The sequence below is a fragment of the Schistocerca piceifrons genome, chromosome 3 (assembly GCF_021461385.2).
Source record: "Schistocerca piceifrons isolate TAMUIC-IGC-003096 chromosome 3, iqSchPice1.1, whole genome shotgun sequence".
Taxonomy (NCBI): Eukaryota; Metazoa; Arthropoda; class Insecta; order Orthoptera; family Acrididae; genus Schistocerca; species Schistocerca piceifrons.
The window spans coordinates 636,936,421-636,951,576 of NC_060140.1; positions in this window are offsets into that span (position 1 = coordinate 636,936,421).

The following is a 15,156-nucleotide window of genomic DNA, read 5'->3' on the forward strand; positions in this document are numbered from 1 at the left end:
TTTCCCCCATTCCTGTCAATTGTTCTCTTATGCTCTCCCTGAAACTCTGTACAACCTTTGGTTCTTTCAGTTTATCCAGGTCCCATCTCCTTAAATGCCCACCTTTTTGCAGTTTCTTCAGTTTTAATCTACAGGTCGTAACCAATAGATTGTGGTCAGAGTCCACATCTGCCCCTGGAAATGTCTTACAATTTAAAACCTGGTTCCTAAATCTCTGTCTTACCATTATATAATCTATCTGATACCTTCTAGTATCTCCAGGATTCTTCCACGTATACAACCTTCTTTTATGATTCTTGAACCAAGTGTTAGCTATGATTAAGTTATGCTCTGTGCAAAATTCTAGCAGACGGCTTCTTCTTTCATTTCTTACCCCCAATCCATATTCACCGACTATGTTTCCTTCTTTCCCTTTTCCTACTCTCGAATTCCAGTCACCCATGACTATTAAATTTTCGTCTCCCTTCAGTACCTGAATAATTTCTTTTATCTCATCATACATTTCATCAATTTCTTCATCATCTGCAGAGCTAGTTGGCATATAAACTTGTACTACTGTAGTAGGCATGGGCTTCGTGTCTATTTTGGCCACAATAATGCGTTCACTACGCTGTTTGTAGTAGCTTACCCGCACTCCTATTTTTTTTATTCATTATTGAACCTACTGCTGCATTACTCCTATTTGCTTTTGTATTTATAACCCTGTATTCACCTGACCAAAAGTCTTGTTCCTCCTGCCACTGCACTTCACTAATTCCTACTATCTTTAACTTTAACCTATCCATTTCTCTTTTTAAATTCTCTAACCTACCTGCCCGATTAAGGGATCTGACATTCCACGCTCCGATCCGTAGAACGCCAGTTTTCTTTCTCCTGATAGCGACGTCCTCTTGAGTAGTTCCCGCCAGGAGATCCAAATGGTTGGACCATTTTACCTCCGGAATATTTTACCCAAGAGGCCGCCATCATCATTTAACCATGCAGTACAGCTGCGTGCCCTCGGGAAAAATTACGGCTGTAGTTTCCCCTTGCTTTCAGTACCAGCACAGCAAGGCCGTTTTGATTAGTGTTACAAGGCCAGATCAGTCAATCATCCAGACTGTTGCCCCTGCAACTGCTGAAAAGGCTGCTGCCCCTCTTCAGGAACCACACGTTTGTCTGGCCTCTCAACAGTTACCCCTCCGTTGTGGTTGCACCTACGGTACAGGTATCTGTATCGCTGAGGGAAGCAAGCCTCCCCACCAACGGCAAGGTCCATCGTTAATGGGTGGGATTTGGTACTATGAGTGACGAAATGTGTTTTTACGCAGGTCTCGCTTCTACTTGTCCCATGTGTTAGTTGCTACAGTGGTGACTGTAATCTAGAAACCTGGATTTTTCGAAGAGTGTAACGTCCAAGCGTGTACACCGATGGTTTAGAGTGCCCCTGGATAGAATATGCAGTCTCGTCTCTTACGTATCGAGAGTAATCTGAACAGCAACTGTTACATCACGTATGGTTTGAAGCTTGAGGTGTTGCTTCTTTTTCAAGCTGCTCCACGTTCTGCATTTCAGCAGGACATTGCCTAGGCACAAGTATGATTGGTTTTCTGCCTTTCACGTTTGCCTGACATGGTGATCCCAGAGGACTCGGCGGCACAGGTATAGATGTGGTACCTATACGACTTTCGATGTTGGAAGAACCTTGCGAGAAGATTTTCAGATCTAGTTCTACTCAATGATTTTGATGTCAGTCTCCACTTGAGAAACAATACAATTCAGCTGCAGTCGCTAGTACATAACCAATGCTTTTCGCCAAGGCTTACCAATGAACTGAAATATGTCTGATACAAATATTTAGAGGATCACCCGCAACAATTTGAAGTCCTGCTGAATACTGTTTTATATTGTTCTCTGTTGTCTACATTATGTGTTGAAATTTCGATCATTTTATGTGCATGGAATAAGAAAACGTTATGTTTTAAGCATTTATTTAAAGATTACCATTATTGTAATGATTTTGTTTCATAATCAGTTACTTATTATTTTCAATTAACGTAATACACGGATGTAAAATGGTAAAATAAAGAAACGGAAAAACGTGAAACTTAAAGTAACAATTGAAAGCATAAAACAAATATAAGTAAAATTAACAACTAGATTAATAATGAATGTTTACGTATTTTAATTAACTATGTTGAAAATACTCTGACTGCACATTGTATACAGACTACTCATGTTGTCCATAAATGGTATTCTACAAACCAGGGTGTACAGGGTTCTACATAGCTTGAAATTTCCTTTAATTTATGTTATAAGAAAAGTTTTCGTTTCTCAAAATTAATTAATGGCGGTGGAGTATTTTGCAGAATTTTAAATTATCACAAAATTCGATTATACACTTTTCAAGAAAGTTAATTACATAAGACTTCTATATGAGAAACATTTTTTTGTGCAACACAATCATTTCGAAGACATTACCTCTAAACCTAATAAGCCAAAGTACCTTTCGGGTGTGTTTCACCCCTTAAAAGTAAAATTGGGCACAAACAAAAAAAATACGTATTGCTGAAAGCGATAGAGGAGATGCCGTACCACAAGACGAAAAAACAATTGAAATCATTCCTTGGAATGGCCTCCTTTTTTAGGCGGTTTTTACCGGCACAGTTGCTAAACAGTGGGGACTTACTAGGTCTGCTTAGAAAGAATCGGTCGTGGAATTTTACGGAAGAATGCAAGAGAACCTACGACCAAATTGAAGCTGCATTAGTGAATGCAGAAATCCTACTCCATCCTGACATGTCACGAGATTTCTATCTAGCAACAGACGCATCTTTTTGCGGGCTGGGATGTTGTTTATTCCAAGTACACAACAATGGCCAGCAAACAGAAGTAATGTGAGCGGTCCTATTCTGCAACTGAATTAGAGGCGCTTGCAGTAATTTGGGCCTTGAAGAAATTTCACTACAATGTATATGGCAAAAGAGTCATAATCTTTTGCGACCACCAGGCGCTCAGCTACGTGTTTACGTGCCGTTTGTTGCACAAGCGACTCACGAGGTGGTTTTTAGCTCTACAGGACTATGATTTTCAAATCAGACATGTGTAAGGATCGGACAATGTTGTGGCAGACTCGTTGTCTAGATTACCCTGAGCATTACCAGAATTTGCAGGGCTTGTAGAACAATCTACAGAATTTAAAATCTTGGTACTGGGAAATTCCACCCGGCGGAACAAATATGTGCGTATGTATCGAGAGATCACACACATGCAGCATGATGATGCGTTGTGGTGTAGAATAATGGATTCTTTAAGCAATTTTTCAGTAATTTGCGCTGCTGGAAGCTCATCTTCCGATACAGCCTCTGGTCGGCCATTACGCGCCGAAGTATTAATTTATTTTCCAAAGTGTTAACAGTAACTGTAAATGCGAGAGATTTCGTTGTAAGAACGTTTCTAAATTGCAACAGATAATTTAACGTTAAAGTTCATTTTTTAAATTATACAGATTCTATGAGTTCAATAAGTTTTATCTTGGTCGCTCCACGGCAACAATCGAAATTCTCTCGAGCCTTGCTTTGCAATCAATAAATAGAAATTAACAAAATTACATTCAATTCAGTTAACGGCAACTATATTTTAGTCATCATCTTCAAAATCTAAAAATGGTACTTGAATAACAGCGGCCCTTCAAGAACCCATTTCATATTTACTTATGCACGTAAGTAAATGTGATAAGAAAAGATAATATCCCTGAGAGAAAGAATCATGCTCTAACAAAAAATATTCACCTGATAAATTAAAAAAATAAAATTTATATAACGTAACAGCATGCAGTGATGCACATATGGCCACCTGCTGATTTTTGTGATTTTGGCTTAGAGCCTGCTGTACCCACACACCCAATATTGAACCTTCCCCAATGCATCCAAATGCCGCACAATGGCGGAATGATCACAATACATCATATTCGCCAGTTCTCGAGCACGTTGATCATTGTGGATTAATGCGTTTAAACGATCCTCATCAAACCCCGAACGTCTTCCTAAACCTAAACCATATCATTCATAGTGAGTTCCAAGCTTTGGTCCTTCTCATTCTGTTGAGTGTCATCATACTCCGGTTCCGGCAAGACCCATGCTGATTTTACCCTCTCTATGGACAAATATGGCGCTGAGCACTATGGGATTTAACATCTGAGGTCATCAGTCCCATGGAACTTAGACCTACTTAAACCTAACTAACCTAAGGACATCACACACATCCATGCCGGACCGTAGCGGTCGCGCGGTTCTGGACTCAAGCGCCTAGAACCGCTCGGCCATACAAGCCCGCTCTCTATGGACACACTGATAGTTTTGTCGTTCTGTGAGATGTCCATAGTCTGAGTGTTGCGTCGTGCTATTCGATAAGTTCCAGGTATATGGCGCTCTTACTGATTCTGTGCGGAGTATGACATGTGTACAGTTCGCCAACGCCTAATGCACGAAAGTGTTGTTGAAAGCTGACACCATAGGTATATGATCAGTGAAAATTGTTACTGACCTGGCTTCAATACGCGGGCGGAAATGTTTGACGCTTTCTTCTGTTGCCAACAATTCTCTGTCATATGCACTCCATTTTGTCTATCGAAGTTGCAGCTTCTTTGAGAAGAAACTAAGAGGTTGCCAATGTCCATCGACCTGTCTTTGCAAGGCTGCACCAATTGCGACCGGGCTGGCTTCTACTAGAATACTCAACGGTGCTGTAGGTATGGGGTGCGCGAGTAACACTGCCTCCTCTAGGCTTCTTTGTAAGTTGCCAAAAGCTTTGTTTATTTCTGGTGTCCACTGCAGCTTTCGCTTTCCTGTGGTATTCTTGCCAGCCAGTGCATTCGTAAGCGGTGCCTGTGTTTCGCCGGTCAATTGGTAAATGACGCCGGAAAACATTTACCATACTGCCTAAGCTGTTTGTAGTCTGTAGGTTTGGGTAGGTTGAGCAAAACGTCGACCTTCTCCGATAACGGATGTATACCGTCGGCTGAGGCTATATAGCTGAGAAAAATTAGACTCTTGGCCATGACGCACTTGCGTTCATTTAACACACTCCATATGTATCGAGCCCCTGTCGTACCTTCTGAATATGTTTATCTACGTCTACATCTACTTGATTACTCTGCTATTCACAATAATGTGCTTGGCAGAGGGTTCAATGAACCACCTTCAGGCTGTCTCTCTACCGTTCCACTCTCGAATGGCACGTGGGGAAAACGAGCACTTAATTTTTTCTGTGCGAGCCCTGATTTCTCTTATTTTATGGCGATGATCATTTCTCCCTATGTAGGTGGGTGCCAACAGAATGTTTTCGCAATCGGAGGAGAATACTGATGATTGAAATTTCATGAGGAGATCCCGTCGTAACGAAAAAGCCTTTGTTTTAATGATTGCCACTCCAATTCACGTATCATGTCTGTGACACTATCTCCCCTATTTCGTGATAATACAAAACGAGCTGCTGCCATTCTTCGTACTTTTTCGATGTCATCCGTCAGTCCCACCCGATGCGGATCCCATACCGCACAGCAATACTCCAGAATAGGGCGGACAAACGTGGTGTAAGCAGTCTCTTTAGTAGACCTGTTGCACCTTCTATGTGTTCTGCCAATGAATCGCACGCAGTCTTTGGTTTGCTCTACCCACAATATTATCTATGTGATCGTTCCAATTTAGGTTATTTGTAATTGTAATCCCGAAGTATTTCGCTGAATTTCCAGCCTTCAGATTTGTGTGAATTATCACGTTATCGGAATTTAGAGGATTTCTTTTATTACTCATGTGAATAACTTGACACTTTTCTTTATTCAAGGGCAATTGCCACTTTTCCCACCATACAGATATCTTATCTAAATCATTTTGCAAGTCGTTTTGATCATCTGATGACTACAAGACGGTAAATGACAGCATCATCTGCAAACAATCTAAGATGGCTACTCAGATTGTCTCCTATGTCGTTAATATAGATCAGGAACAATAGAGGGCCTGTAACACTTCCTTGGGGAATGCCGGATATTACTTCTGTTTTAGTCGATGACTTTCCGTCTATTACTACGAACTGTGACCTTTCTGACCTACCCTGGTATCACGACAATCCTAATTTAGTTAGTATTAACTATTTATGAAAAATTCTGACGGATCAAATGCGCGAAGGTCAACTTCGTTAAGAGAGAGCTGAGGAAGGGTTTGATGGAGGAGGAGATTAGTGTTTAACGTGCCGTCGACAACGAGGTCATTAGAGACGGAGCGCAAGCTCGGGTGAGGGAAGGGTGGGGAAGGAAATCGGCCGTGCCCTTTCAAAGGAACCATCCCGGCATTTGCCTGAAGCGATTTAGGGAAATCACGGAAAACCTAAATCAGGATGGCCGGAGACGGGATTGAACCGTCGTCCTCCCGAATGCGAGTCCAGTGTGCTACCACTGCGCGACCTCGCTCGGTACAGGGCTTGATGGAAGAGTGGCCAAGTATTCAGCATGAATAAAGGTAAAATGCAAGGAACTTTAAAAGAAACGGAAATTCTGCATAACAAGATAATAAACATGACAAATTTTAGTAGGTTTGATCGTAACATAATGTAATTACAGCTAGATGATAGATAATTACATTATACAGCGATCACGACCATTAACATCTTCAATAAATAAAGTAGATCGCAGTGTGTCCCTAACCTAGCGATGTCACGTCTTACGAAAAAATGTAATAAGAAGCAGTTTCATTATTATTATTATTATTATTATTATTATTATTATTAGATCGGTGCTTTATTCAAATCAAAACGACCGAAATTTAAGCCGACGCTGATTTATGTTCTCTTTTCTAATTTATGAAGTTTGATTTTGTGGATTTCTTTTTGATCAGTGTTTGTTGCTGATTACTCATGTAGATGAGATGCATTATTACCATAAAGGCAGGCACAAATTGCGTGTTAATGTTTCGGTTGAGATAAATGTATTTCAAAAAGATACATCATAAGGAGTTGCTCGCATATTAACCTGAATCACCGTAGGTAAATCTCAGATAACACACTCCAAGACACAAAAAAAGACACTGCGAAGGAATTATGAGAGAGGGACGGAAATTAATGGATGCGATGTACATGCACAGACAAATAAATGATCACAATTTAAGAAAATTTGGATGGTTTATTTAAGGGAGCGATTTTCGCAAATTGAGGAAGTCAATAACACGTTGGTCCACCTCCGGCCCTTATGCAAGAAGTTATTCGGCTTGGCTGTGGTTAATAGACTAGTTGGATATTCTCCTGAGGGGTATCGTGCCTAATTCTGTCCAATTGGCGCGTTACAACGTCAAAATCCCGAGACGATTGGAGGGCCCTCACCATAATGCACAAATCTATCTCAATTGGCGACCTTGCTGACCAAGTTTCTATTTCTTCTCTTAGTGCTTGTCCAACACTACATGCTGCGCGGAGTGGCCGCGCGGTTAGAGGCGCCATGTTACGAACTGCGCGGCCCCTCCCGCCGGAGGTTTGTGTCCTCCCTCGGGCATGGGTGTCTATTTTGTTCTTAGCATAGGTTAGTTTAAGCTGGTTTAAGCAGTGTGTAAGTCTGGGGACCGATGACCACAGCAGTTTGGTCCCTTAGGAATTGACACACATTAGATTTGAAACACTACCTTGACCAGGAAGGTGGCCGGATCTCTTCCAACTGAGAACGTCTGGAGCATTATGGGCACAGCCCTCCAATCACCTCGGGATTCTGACGATGTAACGCGCCAATTGGACAGAATCTGGCACGATATCCCTCAGGAGGACACCCAACAACTCTGTTAATCAATGCCAAGACGAATAACTGCTTGCAAAAGGGCCAGAGGTGGACCAACGAGTTATTGATTTGCACAATTTCCGAAGCTCGTTCTCATGAATAAATCATCCATTTTTTTATGAAATCGTAACCATTTATTTGTCTTGCATTTATATCACATCTACCGATTTTCGTCCCATTCTGATAATTCCGTGGTGGTGCATCGTTTTTTTTTTGTGTCTTAAAGTGTACAAAACAATATTTAAATTGATCGTCGAAAGCTGTACAATTGAAATGCATTAGGAGCGAAAGTCAATGTAATTTAGTGAACTGTATATTTCAAATTCAGTACTGCATAGAAGTGTGTGTAACGTCAACAGTGACATAAAAAACTATTCTGAAAAATATCAGTCAAATATTTTGTAAAATGTTTTGTCTAAAAGTAAGAAATAACATGGATTAGAAAATATTGGACGCACCTTTCCAGCCGGCCGGGGTGGCCGAGCGGTTCTAGGCGCTACAGTCTGGAACCGCACGACTGCTACGGTCGCAGGTTCGAATCCTGCCTCGGGCATGGATGTGTGTGATGTCCTTAGGTTAGTTAGGTTTAAGTAGCTCGAAGTTCTAGGGCACTGATGGCCTCAGAAGTTAAGTCCCATAGTGCTCAGAGCCATTTGAACCATTTTTTGAAGAGCACCTTTACTCTGTACATCATTTCGAATATCATTTAAAGGCGCGTCAAATGTTCCTCTAGTCTATTTTATTTCTTACTTGTAGATAATTAATTCTACTGTACATTTGCCCGACTTTTTTCATTTTTTTTATTTTCAAGTTTTGTTCAGAAAGCATATGCTTTCCAAGTGTCTTCTTTTCTCGAAATTCCCTGAATTTAGTACTTGATTCAGAAGAAACATTTCTGACAGTTAAGTGTTACAGTATTGAAACTTCTTATGCCAAAATAGCTGGGCCTTGAAAAGATAAACTTTTTGGTATTGAGTCCATTAAATTTTGGGCATGCAGTGGCGCAAATAAACTTTCTTCCACTGATATTTCGGCCGCTTATTATCGTTCGGCCATCCTCAGAGTGAGCTGCAAGTCTTGCAACTCACTCTGAGGATGGCCGGACGATAAGTGGCCGAAATATCAGTGAAAGAAAGTTTATTTGCGTGGTTGCATGCCCGAAATTTAATGGACTATTCACTAAGCTGTGAGAAGTTGAAATGCATTTCTGATATTTCATTGGTCTTCCTGGTGCCTGTTTTCTCGAAATGGTCTAAGTTTAGTACTTGATTTGAAGGAAGATGAAACACCACACAAATACAAATTTTTCACTCGAAGTAGCTATGCCTTAAAGAGACGAACATTTTCACAGTTCATTTACTCCGTATCTGGCAGCAGATACTCGTGAAATATTTCAGCTTTCCCTCCAGTCATTAATTAAGTTTCTCTTAACATTCCTGTTCACTTTCAAACAAATATTATTTTTTTGCTGAAGTAGGCGTGACCTGGCCATTTCCATGCTCCATTTATCCACTTCCCACTTTTGCTATGAAACTTCGAACAAAAACTTACTGCATAATATTTAGGGAGTTTTGTTTTCGCTCCTCTCAAACATTTGACCAAAACCAGGAAATAAATAATCGGTAGTATGCGGGATATAGTGTCACAGAAGCGAACTAAAAGTGAAAAGAACAGATGAAGCACAATTTTCTGAAGTAATGGGTATAACGTAATATGAATTAAGAAATTTATGGTGAAATCTATGGTGCTAGAAGGAAGACTAGACTGATTGAGTGACAGGACATCAGACATCTTCGATCAGCTGCTCTATCAATTTAGGGAGAATCGGAGATGCAACACTGCAGCAGAACATAATGTGTGAATTGTTGCAACTAGAAAAGTATAATTCATGAACGAATTAGTTCAAATGAGTTGTTCCGGGAAAGGAATTGATAGGAGCTGTCTTTCTTTTCGAGAGCTATATCGTAGGAAAAGGGAGAGAAGGAAACGTAGTAGGTGAATATGGATTGGGGGTAAGAAATGAAAGAGGAAGCCGCCTGGTAGAATTTTGCACAGAGCACAACATAATCATAGCTAACACTTGGTTTAAGAATCATAAAAGAAGGTTGTATACATGGAAGAACCCTGGAGATACTAAAAGGTATCAGATAGATTATATAATGGTAAGACAGAGATTTAGGAACCAGGTTTTAAATTGTACGACATTTCCAGGGGCAGACGTGGACTCTGACCACAATCTATTGGTTACGACCTGTAGATTAAAACTGAAGAAACTGCAAAAAGGTGGGCATTTAAGGAGATGGGACCTGGATAAACTGAAAGAACCAGAGGTTGTACAGAGTTTCAGGGAGAGCATAAAAGAACAATTGACAGGAATGGGGGAAAGAAATACAGTAGAAGAAGAATGGGTAGCTTTGAGGGATGAAGTAGTGAAGGCAGCAGAGGATCAAGTAGGTAAAAAGACGAGGGCTAGTAGAAATCCTTGGGTAACAGAAGATATATTGAATTTAATTGATGAAAGGAGAAAATATAAAAATGCAGTAAATGAAGCAAGCAAAAAGGAATACAAACGTCTCAAAAATGAGATCGACAGGAAGTGCAAAATGGCTAAGCAGGGATGGCTAGAGGACAAATGTAAGGATGTAGAGGCTTATCTCACTAGGGTAAGATAGATACTGCCTAAAGGAAAATTAAAGAGACCTTTGGAGATAAGAGAACGACTTGTATGAATATCAAGAGCTCAGATGGAAACCCAGTCCTAAGCAAGGAAGGGAAAGCAGAAAGGTGGAAGGAGTATATAGAGGGTCTATACAAGGGCGATGTACTTGAGGACAATATTATGGAAATGGAAGAGGATGTAGATGAAGATGAAATGGGAGATACGATACTGCGTGAAGAGTTTGACAGAGCACTGAAAGACCTGAGTCGATCAAGGCCCCCGGAGTAGACAACATTCCATTGGAACTACTGACGGCCTTGGGAGAGTCCTGACAAAACTCTACCATCTGGTGAGCAAGATGTATGAAACAGGTGAAATACCCTCAGACTTCAAGAAGAATATAATAATTCCAATCCCAAAGAAAGCAGGTGTTGACAGATGTGAAAATTACCGAACTATCAGTTTAATAAGTCATGGCTGCAAAATACTAACACGAATCCTTTACAGACGAATGGAAAAACTAGTAGAAGCCAACCTCGGGGAAGATCAGTTTGGATTCCGTAGAAACAACGGAACACGTGAGGCTATACTGACCTTACGACTTATCTTAGAAGAAAGATTAAGGAAAGGCAAACCTACGTTTTTATTATTTGTAGACTTAGAGAAAGCTTTTGACAATGTTGACTGGAATACTCTCTTTCAAATTCTAAAGGTGGCAGGGGTAAAATACAGGGAGCAAAACGCTATTTACAATTTGTACAGAAACCAGATGGCAGTTATAAGAGTCGAGGGACATGAAAGGGAAGCAGTGGTTGGGAAGGGAGTAAGACAGGGTTGTAGCCTGTCCCCGATGTTCTTCCATCTGTATATTGAGGAAGCAGTAAAGGAAACAAAAGAAAAATTCGGAGTAGGTATTAAAATCCATGGAGAAGAAATAAAAACTTTGAGGTTCGCCGATGACATTGTAATTCTGTCAGAGACAGCAAAGGACTTGGAAGAGGAGTTGAATGGAATGGACAGTGTCTTGAAAGGAGGATATAAGATGAACATCAACAAAAGCAAAAGGAGGATAATGGAAAAGTAGTCGAATTAAGTCGGGTGATGCTGAGGGAATTAGATTAGGAAATGAGACACTTAAAGTAGTAAAAGAGTTTTGCTATTTGGGGAGCAAAATAACTGATGATGGTCGAAGTAGAGAGGATATAAAATGTAGACTGGCAATGGCAAGGAAAGCGTTTCTGAAGAAGAGAAATTTGTTAACCTCGAGTATAGATTTAAGCGTCAGGAAGTCATTTCTGAAAGTATTTGTATGGAATGCAGCCATGTATGGAAGTGAAACATGGACGATAAATAGTTTGGACAAGAAGAGAATAGAAGCTTTCGAAATGTGGTGCTACAGAAGAATGCTGAAGATTAGATGGGTGGATCACATAACTAATGAGGAAGTATTGAATAGGATTGGGGAGAAGAGAAGTTTGTGGCATAACTTGATCAGAAGAAGGAATCGGTTGATAGGACATGTTCTGAGGCATCAAGGGATGACCAATTTAGTATTGGAGAGCAGCGTGGAGGGTAAAAATCGTAGAGGGAGACCAAGAGATGAATACACTAAGCAGATTCAGAAGGATGTAGGTTGCAGTAGGTACTGGGAGATGAAGAAGCTTGCACAGGATAAAGTAGCATGGAGAGCAGCATCAAACCAGTCTCAGGACTGAATACCACGACAACAACAACAACACCGTTCTTTTACTTCTACTTCCCTTTCGTAGTGAAACTGATCATACGGATGGATGAATCTCCCCTCCTATGATACTGAGTACATCTCACTCCCAGGATATAAGTGCCTGTTGTTCTGATGGTGATGTGTGCGAAATGAGTCTAATTCGAAGACCGATACCGTTCCGGTAGTTCACTTAGCTTAGTTCAGTTTCCAGTTTCGATCCTCTCTTCCCTTGACCCGGAGTACACTCCAACTGCTTTAACACAGCTGCTGTAAGGTCGTACAGTTTGGTAGTAGCTGCATGCGGCACACAGCCTTGTGAATTCTACCGACAAGTACGGATCAGAACTGTGGGGCTTATGGTTCAAGAGAACATCGACAACCAGTAGATATTCTGTATTTCTATATTTCTATATTTAGAAACAATTACAGTACTATTGTTTGTTCCCTGCAGTTTGCTACTAGTTAACAGCAGACAATGAATACTTTTCTGAAGAGTTTATGTTTCTCAATAATTAGACACATCTATCATTCGTTCGTCAGTGGATGCAGGTATTTTGTTTATCTCTGCGTCCTCGATTGGTTCGTCTGCGCAATTCCCTTGAGTGGTAGGGCTGTGCGTTTGTTGCCCATAGTGTCCGTTCTGTCTCGTGGCAATGTGGCTCGGTTTAGCAGGGGTGGAGGCATTTTTGATGGACGGCACAGGTGGACTGTAGACAGAGGTTGTTTAGTGTTTGTACGCATTAGCGAAGCAATTTGCTCAGCTCCTTCACGTGCAAGCTTTCGCTTTTTTTTCCTCTAGGGAAAAGCTTTTCGGTGTAATCTTTGAAGACCCCTCTGCAGTTTCCTGGTCCTGATCGGAAATGTTATCGTCAGCAGATGCTACTTCAGAAACTTTACAGTCATTTGGGATGTTGGTGATGGGGGATTTCGTTACATCTTCTGTGAGTTGTGGCTTGCTAAAGGATTCCACTGCTGTTTCGGTGTTCGTCATTGGGATGTCACTTGCACTAACATTGCCATTCGTGAGTGTTGTTGAAACCGGGGTGGGTGGTTCCCGTATAGTGTTAACTTCTGCTGTGGTGTGTTCTGATATGTTAGCGGTTGGAGCATTAGTCACAGGTTCTGTCAGCTGCAGTGTGGTCAGGGACACCTCCGCAGTATCTGTGGTCTCCTTCGGAATGATTCTTTCACTAACACTGTGAGTCGGGATCGATGCGAGGTGGATGGCATCTGTCCAATGGCTCTGAGCACTATGGGACTTAACGTCTGTGGTCATCAGTCCCCTAGAACTTAGAACTACTTAAACCTAACTAACTTAAGGACATCATACACGTCCATGCCCGAGGCAGGATTCGAACCTGCGACCGTAGCGGTCACGCGGTTCCAGACTGAAGCGCCTAGAACCGTTCGGGCACTCTGGCCGGCGTCACCAATACAGCCATGCTGACAGTCAACAAATTAATTCGAATAAGATCGTCAAAATCCAGTTCCAGTTCTTTTTGTAGGAACTTTTCAACCACAAAGGAAGTCGGTCTAATAGAATTTCCATCGAAAGTGAACTTGGAAGTGTCTTTCCTACTTGGCTGAGACATCGCGCCATTTTATACTATTCAAACGGTTCCAAATACAGACAACTGTTGGCTGCTAATCACACAAATTCACCAAGCCGCGAGAGGGGTCAACAGCAGCACACCGCAGAGAACCACTCACCACCGCTACCGCCGGCAAACTAGCCACTGAGCGTTCTTTTGAGTCATCAGACTTCTGACTGGTTTGATACGGCCGGCCACGAATTCCTCTCCTAACCTTTCATCTCAGAGTAGCACATCTAACCTACTCTCTCAATTATTTCCTGGATGTATTCCAGTCTCTGTCTTTCTCTACAGTTTTTGCCCTCTACAGCTCCCTCTAATACGGCAACAGTCATTCCCTGATGTCTTAACAGATGCTATACCATCTTTTCCCCTCTCCTTGTCAGTGTTCTCCATATATTCCTTTCCCCTCCGATTCTGCGTAGAATCTTCTCATTCCTTACCTCATCAGTCCACCTAATTTTCAACATTCTTCTGTAGCACCACATCTCAAATTCGTCGATTCTCTTCTGCTCCGGTTTCCCCTACAGCGACCTGTACACAGTGTTTATCGCTAATGCGTGGATTACCTCGGCAGGCCGGCCGGGGTGGCCGAGCGGTTCTAGGCGCTACAGTCTGGAACCGCGCGACAGCTGCGGTCGCAGGTTCGGATCCTGCCTCGGGCATGGGTGTGTGTGATGTCCTTAGGTTAGTTAGGTTTAAGTAGTTCTAAGTTCTAGGGGACTGATGACCTCAGAAGTTAAGTTCCATAGTGCTCAGAGCCATTTGAACCACTTTTTTTACCTCGGCAGTTCCCCAGCTAACACTCACTCCCACCTAGCGCCATCTATCCACCCTCCCAGTCCATATCATCCACGATCGCTAATTTTAAATTCCCGCTGGAGGAAAAACGTAAATCTGCATTCACACTGAAGGTTGTGGATTCATTTCTCAGCGAGGCGAATCAGTTATGTGAATACACGGTGTTCTCTGCCTCGTGATGACTGGGTGTTGTGTGATGTCCTTAGGTTAGTTAAGTTTAAGTAGTTCTAAGTTCTAGGGGACTGATGACCATAGATGTTAAGTCCCATAGTGCTCAGAGCCATTTGAACCAATACACGGTGTCCGAAAGAACGGGAACCACGAGCGGGATCCGCAGCTGTGGTACATATTACGTAAACTGAAGGGGAGGGCGGAGAAAGGGAAGGAAAGGAAAGGAGCAAATGATATCGGCTTCATCGGGACTTGGTGCCGAATCAGCGGCGACTTCGATGGGCAATGAATCTACAACCTTCGCTGATGGTACACATTTACGTTCGCCCTCCAGCGGGAATCTAAAATTAGCGAGCATGGAGGACATCGGCGGTGACTGCGGATAGCTGGCGCTGGGTGGGAGTGTAAGTCGGCC